At 43.9% G+C, this 10,469-nt stretch overlaps 1 pseudogene; it reads right to left on the bottom strand.

Annotated features, from left to right (window-relative positions):
- Window positions 1–8,941: 8,941 nt before the first annotated feature.
- LOC144370555 (transcription factor GATA-6 pseudogene) lies at window positions 8,942–10,226 on the bottom strand (annotated as a pseudogene).
- Between the last annotated feature and the right edge of the window lie 243 nt (window positions 10,227–10,469).

Below are 10,469 nucleotides of genomic sequence, written 5' to 3'. Positions count from 1 at the left end.
AGGGGCCTATTGGTGTTCTTCTATAAAAATTCTTAATAAATGGAAAATGGCAATTTTCCTGAGAGAAGATTTTTTTTCTTGAAATGGTTTTCTTAAACAATTGGGAATATACAAAGGAGATGTAAATGTAAAAGAAGTATAACAATGTCTAAGTTGACATTTTTCTTTTACATGATTGAAAGAACTATTAATGTAAAAAGGTTTTCATTCATTATAAAACTGCTCTTAAATCTTATGCAAATAATGTAACACAGATTTCTGCAATGCAAATTTCACTTTTTAAAAACTATTGTATACATGGAAGAAAAATATCTTATTTGCCACCCTGTGTTCAAATTCTAGCTGATCTCAGATCAGTCAGGCAAGATGAACTTGGAGAAACTTCAGTCACAGTGTATGTTAGAGTATCTATGCAATCTTGAAACTGTGAAATATTTTCACAAGAGATCCAGGAACTCACTCAGTTTCCAAGATGTGTCCCAAGTGGCCTTCAATGGTCTTTTCCATGAATGCTTGTGAAATCTGCATATGGAACAGGTATGTAGTAATTCTGGAATAACCAAAATCAAGCAGAAGAACCATAAGATTTGAGGTTATACACATGAAACTTGTTTCAAAGAATCTCTCTCCATCTTCCTTAGCAGGCAAGGCCCTTGTCCCATTCCCAGTTTCTGCAAGCAGCGCAGGAACCAACCCAGAGGCAGACTGGCTGGGGGTGACCCTGGCTAGATGGAGCTGGCCACATTCCTGTTGTACTGGCCCTTCTCTGGAGAAGCCTCATCTTTTCTTACTCTTCAGCAAGCCTCCTGGGGAAACACATCTCTTTTAGAGCCAAAGGCACAGAACTCACCTTAGAGCAATATTCTATTGGTATTCACTACTGTCAGGGCTACTGGACAAAATCAGACATAAGAGGTGCAAGGCCTTCTTCAGTGGTGTTCTCCCTGCCTCCTGGCAGCAGGGCCTCAGGCCAGGGCCAGAGCATACCTGAAATCCTGTTGCTCTGAGGATGCGACACCAGTAAGCCAGGCCAGACTATGTAGAGCCCGCCCATCTTGACTGGAATACCTGAGCTTGCTGTCCTGGGGTTGGTGCCCCTCCTGCACAACTCATCATTGGGGCACCTGCATCTGAGGCTGTTGGATGTGTTGGAGAAGAAGTATTTTTGCTGCAATCCTCTTAGAAGAGGTGGAAGAAATGCAATTATTGTTATTAGCAGAGCAAGTCTTTGACTTATTTAGGTCTTTAGGTTTTTGTTTCCTGGTTGAACTCCTTTTTTCATAACATGTGGTCAAGGCACCCCATGGGTTTCAAGTAGATTCCAAAAGTAGCACACATAGTTTCACCCTCAGGGTTTCTTTTGGTTATGGTGTGTCAGGTGGCACAGGACAGTGGAATCCTCCATGACGAAGGTATGTGCTTCTGGCTGATGAGGGGCCAGCTAAGGACATTCAGCTTGTTGTAAAAGCCACGGGCTTTGCACAGGTTAGGCCAGGGTCCTCCAGTTGCCACAGCAGCATCTGGGTGAAGCCATAATTCACACACTAGGGGCTCTCTGCCAGATTCTCTAGCAAGTCTGCACTAGGTTCCTCAGGTCCCAGGAGTAGGGCTCCAGGTGGCCAGGCTGGTATCAGTGGCCCACCCATGTAGGGCAAGTATGGACTCAGTGTTGTTGGTAATGGTGATGGTGGTACATCTGGTTCAGCCGCCATGCCACAGACACTGAGCTGTACTCACTGTTCATGGGCGCCAGGATGCACCTGCCCCTGCCTCTCATGCTGCCAGAGCCCCTGATGCCCACCACAGTGTAGCCCCCAGGATCTGTGCTCTGCCATTGGCCATGGGAGAACTCGGCCAGTAGGGGAAGCACCAAGGTGTGCACCTCAGCCTAGCCAGGGAAGGCAGTCTATTTGGCACAACCACTGGCTACACTGTCTCCTCTGCCTTATGGGGGACTGTGGGCTGAGGCTTGGGGCCAATCAGGGTCTCCGTGTAAGAGAGGCTAGACAGACAGCATGGAACACATGTGGGTGCTAGGCACATAGACCAGGAACTGGCCATCTCCAGAGCACCAGCTACTGTGGCTGCAGAATGTAGGAAGAGACAGGTGCGCCCTGGAAAGCTACAAATCCCTAGCTGGAGAGGGCACGTACATGTGGGTGCATACCCACTCACGCGCTCAACCGCCGCCACTACCCAGCTCGGGGCGCCTCGGGCGGCAGGCCAGTTGCGGTGGGACCGCGGCACTCAGTCCCCATCAACTGGCACCACTGGGACCAACGGTTAGAAGGACGCAGGTCTCCATGAGACGTCCCTGCCTGCTGCTGGTACTAGCGGCGCCTCCTGCAAGCCACCTGCCTGCCACCCTCGGGATGGCCTGGAGCTCTCGCCAAGCAGCCGGCTCCCCAGTGGGCAGAAGGCCCCCAAAGTTCTGGGAGCGGCCACCAACTTCGCACAGCAGCCGCCAGCGAAAAGGGCGGCCCCAGTATATCCGCCTTTGCACACCTCCTGGCTCTGGGCTGAACGCGCAGCCAGAGCTGCGCCCTCCGCGCTGCAGGCAGCCCATGCATAGGTAGAGGGCAGCCCCAGCAGCACCGCCATCCTGCTGGGGACCAGCCTCCCGGATACCTCAGTGGCAAGGCAGAAGACCATGGTAGACAATGCATGCCTTGCCAGCGGGGTCTGTGCCAGCGTCTAGGGCCTCAGGTCAGTAGGCAACATAGCCAGTAGTGCACCAGCAGTCCCGCCAAGGAGAGCACTGGACATTGCACCTCTTTCAAGAATTTTAAAGCTCTCCTAGAAGAGACGATTGATACAACAGAAACAGATGGAAATAAAAGAAAGCCAAATGATCATGAAACGTTGAAAGAGAACAGCGGGGAATTGACAGGACTCCACAATGGGCAGGAGGAGTGGTAAGATGCATAATCTGCTTGAATCAAATGTATGAAATATGATATGTCAAGAGGTTTGTAATGTTTTGAACAACTAATAATAAAAAAATTTAAAAATTAAAAAAAATAATAAATCATGAAAAAAAAAGATGCTGCTGTCAAATTGTACAGTGCATTTATCATGTTTTAACCCATTGGTAAATTCACCATCCCACATTGTTTAGCAGGGCTTTAGCTAGAGAAGCCAAGGCTCTGTTTCTCATGCACTACTGATCCATGCCTTTACATTTCCTTGTCCACCATAGATCATGTCCCAGCAGCAACTCTATCTCTGGCTGTTTTTCAGCCACCTCCAACCACTCCAGCCCTGTGTCCATACACTACTGCCTGAGAAATCTTCAGCCAGACCCATGTACTGACACTTACTTTGTTCTTTTAGAACATCCTGTGGATCTCGCTGAACAGCTTCCAAATCAGAGGCATAGAACCCAAAACTACCTTCTGATTGCACAGAACCCAGGGAAGGCCTGACAACATGGAAGTCAGAGCAAGAAGATGCTGTCCACACAGCATGGACTCAGAGGTAGGAGCAATGGCAAAGGCACCCTGTAGCCACACAGTGTTTATGTTTCTGTTTTGTATGGTTGGATTATCTTTGTCTTGAGAAGTGAATGGGATGACCCACTAGACAGTCACACACTGAAGGTAGGACACTATGGGAGCAGGTCTCTATGATAGCTGGAGAACTGCTGCTTTTTTTGAACCTGGGGAGGTTCAAAAATATATGTCTGAATGCAGGTCTCTTTACATTTTTCATATATTAATGACCTTGTGTCAAGAGATCTGATTCCATGACCTTTGAGTGTGCTACGTTACCACCTTTTCTAGCCCTACATGGAAAGTTGACCTTTGCCAGGAGATGAGCTCATTCTCCCCTTGTCACCCAAACATCTAGACTTGGGCTCTGATTGATGATGACCTCTTAGGCAACAAGCCCAGGAGATCTTCTTTGGAATTAGTGTTTACTTCTGTCTAGACTCTTTCTGCTCTGCAACAAATTACCTGGGGATGGTCATCTAAGAGAAAGAGAAATTCCTTTCTCACAGCCCCGGAGACCATGGAGTCCCAGATCCAGGTGCTGAGCATTGGACTGCTGAGGGCATTCTTGCTGTGTCTGTGCATGGCAGAAGGCAGGAGGACAGAGCATGGGGTGGTGGGTGGAACTCTCACAGGCACAACCTGGAGCCAGGAGACAAAGTTCTGTCATCTGTCAGGTGGAGGGAGGGCAGTGCACCCACTCTCTGCAGGTTCAGGATGTGCAGCAGCATCACCTTTTCTTCCTCACCGTCAACATCAGGGCACAGCGAGGACTGGATAGTTCAGGAATGTTTTCACTGGGATGAGTGCGAGTGCCCCACCATTGTGGGGAAATGAGTGGAGAATAAAAACCTCCTGCATCAGAATCCAGTTTTATAGGAAAAAGGAGATGGAAGGATACTAAGAGGAAGAGGGGAAGTGTGAGATTCAGGGGGTGGATGCAGAGTAAGACAAATAGGTGCCCATGTTCTAAAGTGCCCGGCTCACTTTTTGGGGAGTTGACATAGGAAGAAACCAGACACACTGAGGGGAGCTCCGCAGGGGCTGCTCCTGTGTGAGCTCACAAGTGGAGACAAGACGATGGGACAATCCACGTATTTCATTTAAGCAGCCCCAGAACACTCTCCCAGGGAATCCATCACCACTCCATAGCTGCTCCTCCTGCTGCCAGGATGAGGCTCCGTGTCTCCTTTATCCAGACGCAGAGGCTGCAGGTGCTGCTGGCGCCAGGGTGTGTGACTCAGAGGGGGCTGCCCACTGTGTCCCTGATGGAGATGCCACTAGAGAGGTCCAATCTCTTACTCTGCAGGGACTGACAACCATCTGCCTGTCCAACCCCAACTCATCATGGTCAGTGAATCACTAGGTGTGGAAGGACTGGGAAAACCTGGCCTCAGAGTCTCCCAGGCTCCTCATGCAGCAGGCAGGACCACCCACTGCACCCAGATTTGCAGCCCTGTGGGCAAGCAGTCCTGGCTTCAAGCAGGGACAGTATGGCTTCAAGGACGAGTGGGACACATCCCAGTCCTGGAATCTCTCAGTTGCTGAGAATTCCCTTAGGAACTGGATGACATCCTATCACCATTTCTCAATCTGAGGACTGATGGAGTTGGTATATAATATAATATATCACTTTTTGCACATATGCCACATTAAACCAAATCCAATACCTATTCAATTAAATGCAGTGCTCACATGGAAAGGTTAAAGGAACAGGATTATATGTTACTTACCTTCCTTTTTTCCCATTTTGTGACTGAGAATCAAATAATATATAGTCAATTTTTTTGTTTTTCTAATTTGTTCTAATTAGTTATACTTGAGAGTAGAATGAATTTTGACACATCACACATAAAAGGAGTAAAACTCATCATTCTTCTGGTTGTACATGAAGCAGAATCACACTGGTCATATAATCATATATGCACATAGGGTAATAATGTTTGATTCATTCTATTATCCTTCCTATGCCCATACCCTCTCCCCTCCCTTCACTCCCCTCTCTTCACTCCCCTCTCTCTAATCCAAAGTTGTGAATTAGCATCTGTATATCAGACAAAACATTGGGCCTTTTGTTTTTTGGGACTGGCTTATGTTGCTTAGCATAATATTCTCCAGCTCCTTCCGTTTACCAGAAAAAGCCGTAATTTCCTTCATCTTTAAGGTTGAGTAATATTCCAGTGTGTGTGTGTGTGTGTGTGTGTGTGTGTGTGTATAATCACTTACTTTTTATCCATTCATCTGTTGAAGGGCACCTAGGTTCGTTCCACAGGTTAGCTATTGTGAATTAATGTGGCTGCATTACTGTAGTATATTGATTTTAAGTGCTTTGAGTATAAACCTAGGAGTGAGATAACTAGGTCAAATGGTGGTTCTATTTCAAGTTTTCTGAGGAATATCCATATTGTTTTCCAGAGTGGCTGCACTGATTTGAAGTCCCACCAGTAATGTATGAGTGAACTTTTTTCCCACATCCTCACCAACCTTTAATATTGCTTGTGTTTTTGATAATTACCATTCTGACTGGAGTGAGATGAAATCTTAGAGTAGCTGTGATTTGCATTTCTTTAATTGCTAGAGATGTTAAACATGTTTGTTGATTGATTGTATTTCTTCTTAGTGAAGTGTCTGTTCTGTTCCTTAGCCCATTTTTATTGAGTTATTTGTTTGTTTGTTTTTGGTGTTGAGATTTTTGAGTTCTTTATATGTTCTGTAGATTAATGCTCTATCTGAGATGCATGTGGTAAAGATTTTCTCCCATTCTGTAGGCTCCCTCTTTATGTTATTGATTGTTTCTTTTACTGAGGAAAAGGGTTAGTTTGAATCCATCCCATTTATTGACTCTTGATTATACTTCTTGCACTTTAAGGGTCTTGTTAATGAAGTCATTTCCTCAGCCAATATGAGACTACTTCTCTTTCTATTGGGCTCAGGGTCTCTGTCCTAGTGCTTAAATCTTCATCCATTTTGAGTTGAGTTTCAAGCAGGGTGAGAGATAAGGGTTTAATTTCATTTTTTACTTATGGATTTTCAGTATTCCCAGCACTATTGTTGAAGAGGCTATCTTTTCTCCAATGAATGTCATGTGTGTGAAGTAAGATTCCTTATTACCCAGGATCTAGCCAATTTAAATACTGGTCAATTTGCAGAAGGTATGAGTTGTCCCCAAAAACTCATGCAAGACAATGCAGGAATGCTCACAGTGAAGTGATTATATTACAAGTGCTGTGACCTAACAGTGCACTAATCCTGATGGCTTTGAGTGCATGATTTGAGAGGACTAGGTACTGGAAGGTAACTGCCAGCAGGTGATGTGAGTCAGCAGGAACGCGGTCCCTGGGAGCACACCCTTGTGGGTTATATTTTGTCCCTGGGAGCTTGCTCTGTCTCTCAGCATTCCTTCTGCTATGGGACAGGGTAGCTTTCCTCTGTCATGTGCATTGGCCATGACATTCTGCCTCTGCTCTGGCCCAGAATAATGGTGCCAACAAACCCTGGACAGAAACCTCTGATATTGTGAAAATATGTTTTCCTCCTCTAAGATGTTCTTGTTTGGTATTTTAGTCACAGAGACAAAAATGTGACTACCACAGAAAAAAAATTGCATATCATTTTTTACAGAAGACAAAACAATACCCTTTTATTTTTAAAATTCTAGTGAAATAGTTTTCCATATGACATCTCATTTTTCAAAAATTAATGTAAGCCAACCTGTGGGGTAGTCCACTATACAGACTTCATCAAAGAGTTTACAGATGCTTAGAATATTTACAAATGCTCTTCATTACGTGGTAAAGTTTTGTTGCTATTTTTCCAGCACTTATTCCACAGTAAAGGAAAGAGCCTATATTGGTGTTCTTGTCTAAAAATTCATAACAAATGGGAAAAGGCAATTTATTCTGAAAGAAGATTTTTCTTGAAATAGCTTTCTTAAACAATTGGGAATATAGAAAGGAGATATAAATGTAAAAGAAGCATAAGAAGGTCTAAGTTCACATTTTTCTTTTAAATTACTTTAAGTACCATTATGTTGAAATATTTACACTCATTATAAAAATGCTTTTCAATTTTATGCAAATGATTACTACAGTGCAAATTGAAATTTTTTAAAAAATATATTGTATACATGGAAGAATAATAGCTTGTTTTGCTACCTGTGTACAAATTCCAACTGACCTCAGATCAGTTAGGCAAGATGAATTTTTTTAAAAATTTATATATATATATATATAACTAATCAGAATGCATTACAATTCTTATTATACATATAGAGCACAATTTTTCATATATCTCTGGTTGTATACAAAGTATTTTCACACCAATTCATTCTTTATACATGTACTTTGGATAATAAAGATCATCACATTCCACCATCATTAATTACCCCATGCCCCCTCCCTTCGCCTCCCACCCCTCTGCCCTATCTAGAATTTGCCTATTCCTCCCATGCTCCCACTCCCTATCCCATTATGAATCAGCCTCCTTATATAAAAAAAATTCCACATTTGATGTTTTGAGATTGGCTAACTTCAATTAGCATTATCTTCTCTAACTCCATTCATTTACCTGCAAATGCCATGATTTTATTCTGTTTATTGCCACATTTTTAATCCATTCATCTATTGAAAGGCATCTAGGTTGGTTCCACAGTTTAGCTACTGTGAATTGCGCTGCTATAAACCTTGATGTGGCTGTGTCCCTGTAGTATGCTGTTTTTAAGTCCTTTGGGTATAGACAGAGGAGAGGGATAACTGGGTCAAATAGTGGTTCCATTTCCAATTTTCCAAGAAATCTCCATACTGCTTTCCATGTTGGCTACACCAATTTGCAGTCCCACCAGCAGTGTATGAGTGTACCTTCTTCCACACATCCTCGACAACACCTATTATTATTTGTATGCATAATAGCTGCCATTCTGAATGGAGTGAGATAAAATCTTAGAGTGGTTTTCATTTGCCTTTCTCTAATTGCTAGAGATGATGAGCATTTTTTCATGTATTTGTTGATTATTTGTATATCAAGGCAAGATGATCTTTGAGAAACATCACTCACCTTGTATGCTGGAGTCACTATTCAGTTTTGCAAACTGAACAATATTTTGACAAGAGAGCCAGGAACTCAGTTTCCAGAATGTGTGCCAAATGGCCTCCAATGATCTTCTCCACAAATACTTGTGAAATATGCATGTGGAACAGGTGTGCAGAAATTCTGGAATAACCAAAATTGATCAGAAGAAACGCATGACTTTGTTGGAAAGAATCTCTCCGTCTTCCTTAGCAGGCAATTGGCCCTGTTCCTAGTCCCAGTTTCTGCAAGCAGTTCAGGAGACAACCCATGGCAGACTGTCTGGAAGTGGCCCTGGCCCAATGGAGCAGGCCATGTTTTCACACACTGGCCCTTTCCAAGAGGAGCTTCATCTTCTTTTTCTCTTTAGCAAGCCTCCTGGGGAAATCACACATGGGTGGGATGCACTGTCTACACCGTCCCCACAGTCTGGGCTGCTGGACAAATTCAGACACAAGAGGTGCAAGGCCTTCTTGGGTGGTGTCCTCCCCACCTCATGGTCACAAGGGCTGAGGCCAGGGTCAGAGCACTTTAGAAATCCTGTCCCACTGAGCATGTGACTTCACTGGACAAGGACAGACTGAAATCTATGCAGAGCCCATTTGACTGGAATACTTGAACTTGCTATATTCAGGATTAGTGCTCTCTCCTGCAGCAGACCTCAGTGAGGCTCCTGCCCCCAAGGCTGTTGGATGTGTCGAAGGGGAAGTATTTTTCTGTAATCCTCTGAGTTAGAAGAGGTGGAAGTTGGAGTAACTGGAACCAAATTATTGCTATTAGGAGAACAATCTTTGGCTTACTTGTTCCTGGTTGGAATTCCCTGATTTTTCATAGGAAAAGGTCAAAGCACTCCATGGAATGTCAGATAGAGTCCACTAGCATTGCACACAGGTTCACCATCAGTGTTTCTGTGCCATAAGGTCATGGTGGTGGTGTACCAGTTGGCCCAGGAGAGTCAGAGCCACTAGGATGAAGGAACATGCTTCTGCCACTTGAAAAGGTTCAGGCTGAGGTCATTCATCTTATTGCAGGGGCCACATGCTTTGCACAGGTAGTGGTCAGTGCCCTCCTGCCACCACAGTGGTGTCTGGATGGAGTTGCAGTTCATGCACTTGGTGCTTTCTGGCAGGTCCTCCAGTAGGTTTGTGATGGAGTCCAGAGGCACTTGGAGCAAGGCTCCAACTTGACTCAGCAGGCTGTGTAGCACCAGAATTTCCAAGGGTCTAGCTGCCAGGCAGGCATCAGTGGCTAACCTAAGTGCTCTAGATTGATAAAAGGAGGGTATTTATGCACCCAATGTGAAATCCAGGCTCCCCACTTCTTCCTTATGTGCTATATTTGCTACAGCATTATATGTTCATGTATAATAATATTTTATTGATTTGTATATATTTATTGATTTTGTATATATCAAAATAGGGTGTGTATCTATATATAGACATTACACATTATATACCTGTGTGAATAAATATTTCATGATTTGAGTATAAATTTTTAGTTCAAATTTAATATTGATAGCATTTTTAATTTATAACTTTTGTGTGTCTCTTTCTCTTTTCTCCTCCATTTCTCTCTCTCACACAGATACCCTTACTCTTCTCACCTTCTACTGAGCATGCTCACAGTGTCCTGCTCCAGCTTCTGGGTGTCACCAAATGCATTAATCTTCATTGTCCTTTTTACCCCCACCCACCCTTTTTATAGTATTTATCTTTGTTTGGCTTTGGATTTGCATAATACTGACCTGATAAAATGAGTTGGACAAGGTCCCCTGCTCTCCAATTTCTTGAATGTCTCCCACTGTGCAACTGTCACATATACCTACAGTGTCTTGCTGAGTCTACCCACCACTTCAACCTCTTTACGTGCAAAATAGGTGTTGGTTGTTACTTTTCTATTATTTAATTATCTTTA

This window comes from Ictidomys tridecemlineatus, chromosome 14 (assembly GCF_052094955.1).
Source record: "Ictidomys tridecemlineatus isolate mIctTri1 chromosome 14, mIctTri1.hap1, whole genome shotgun sequence".
NCBI classification, from domain to species: domain Eukaryota; kingdom Metazoa; phylum Chordata; class Mammalia; order Rodentia; family Sciuridae; genus Ictidomys; species Ictidomys tridecemlineatus.
The sequence above is the reverse complement of the archived record's forward strand: the minus strand, read 5'-3'. Positions and strand labels throughout refer to the sequence as shown.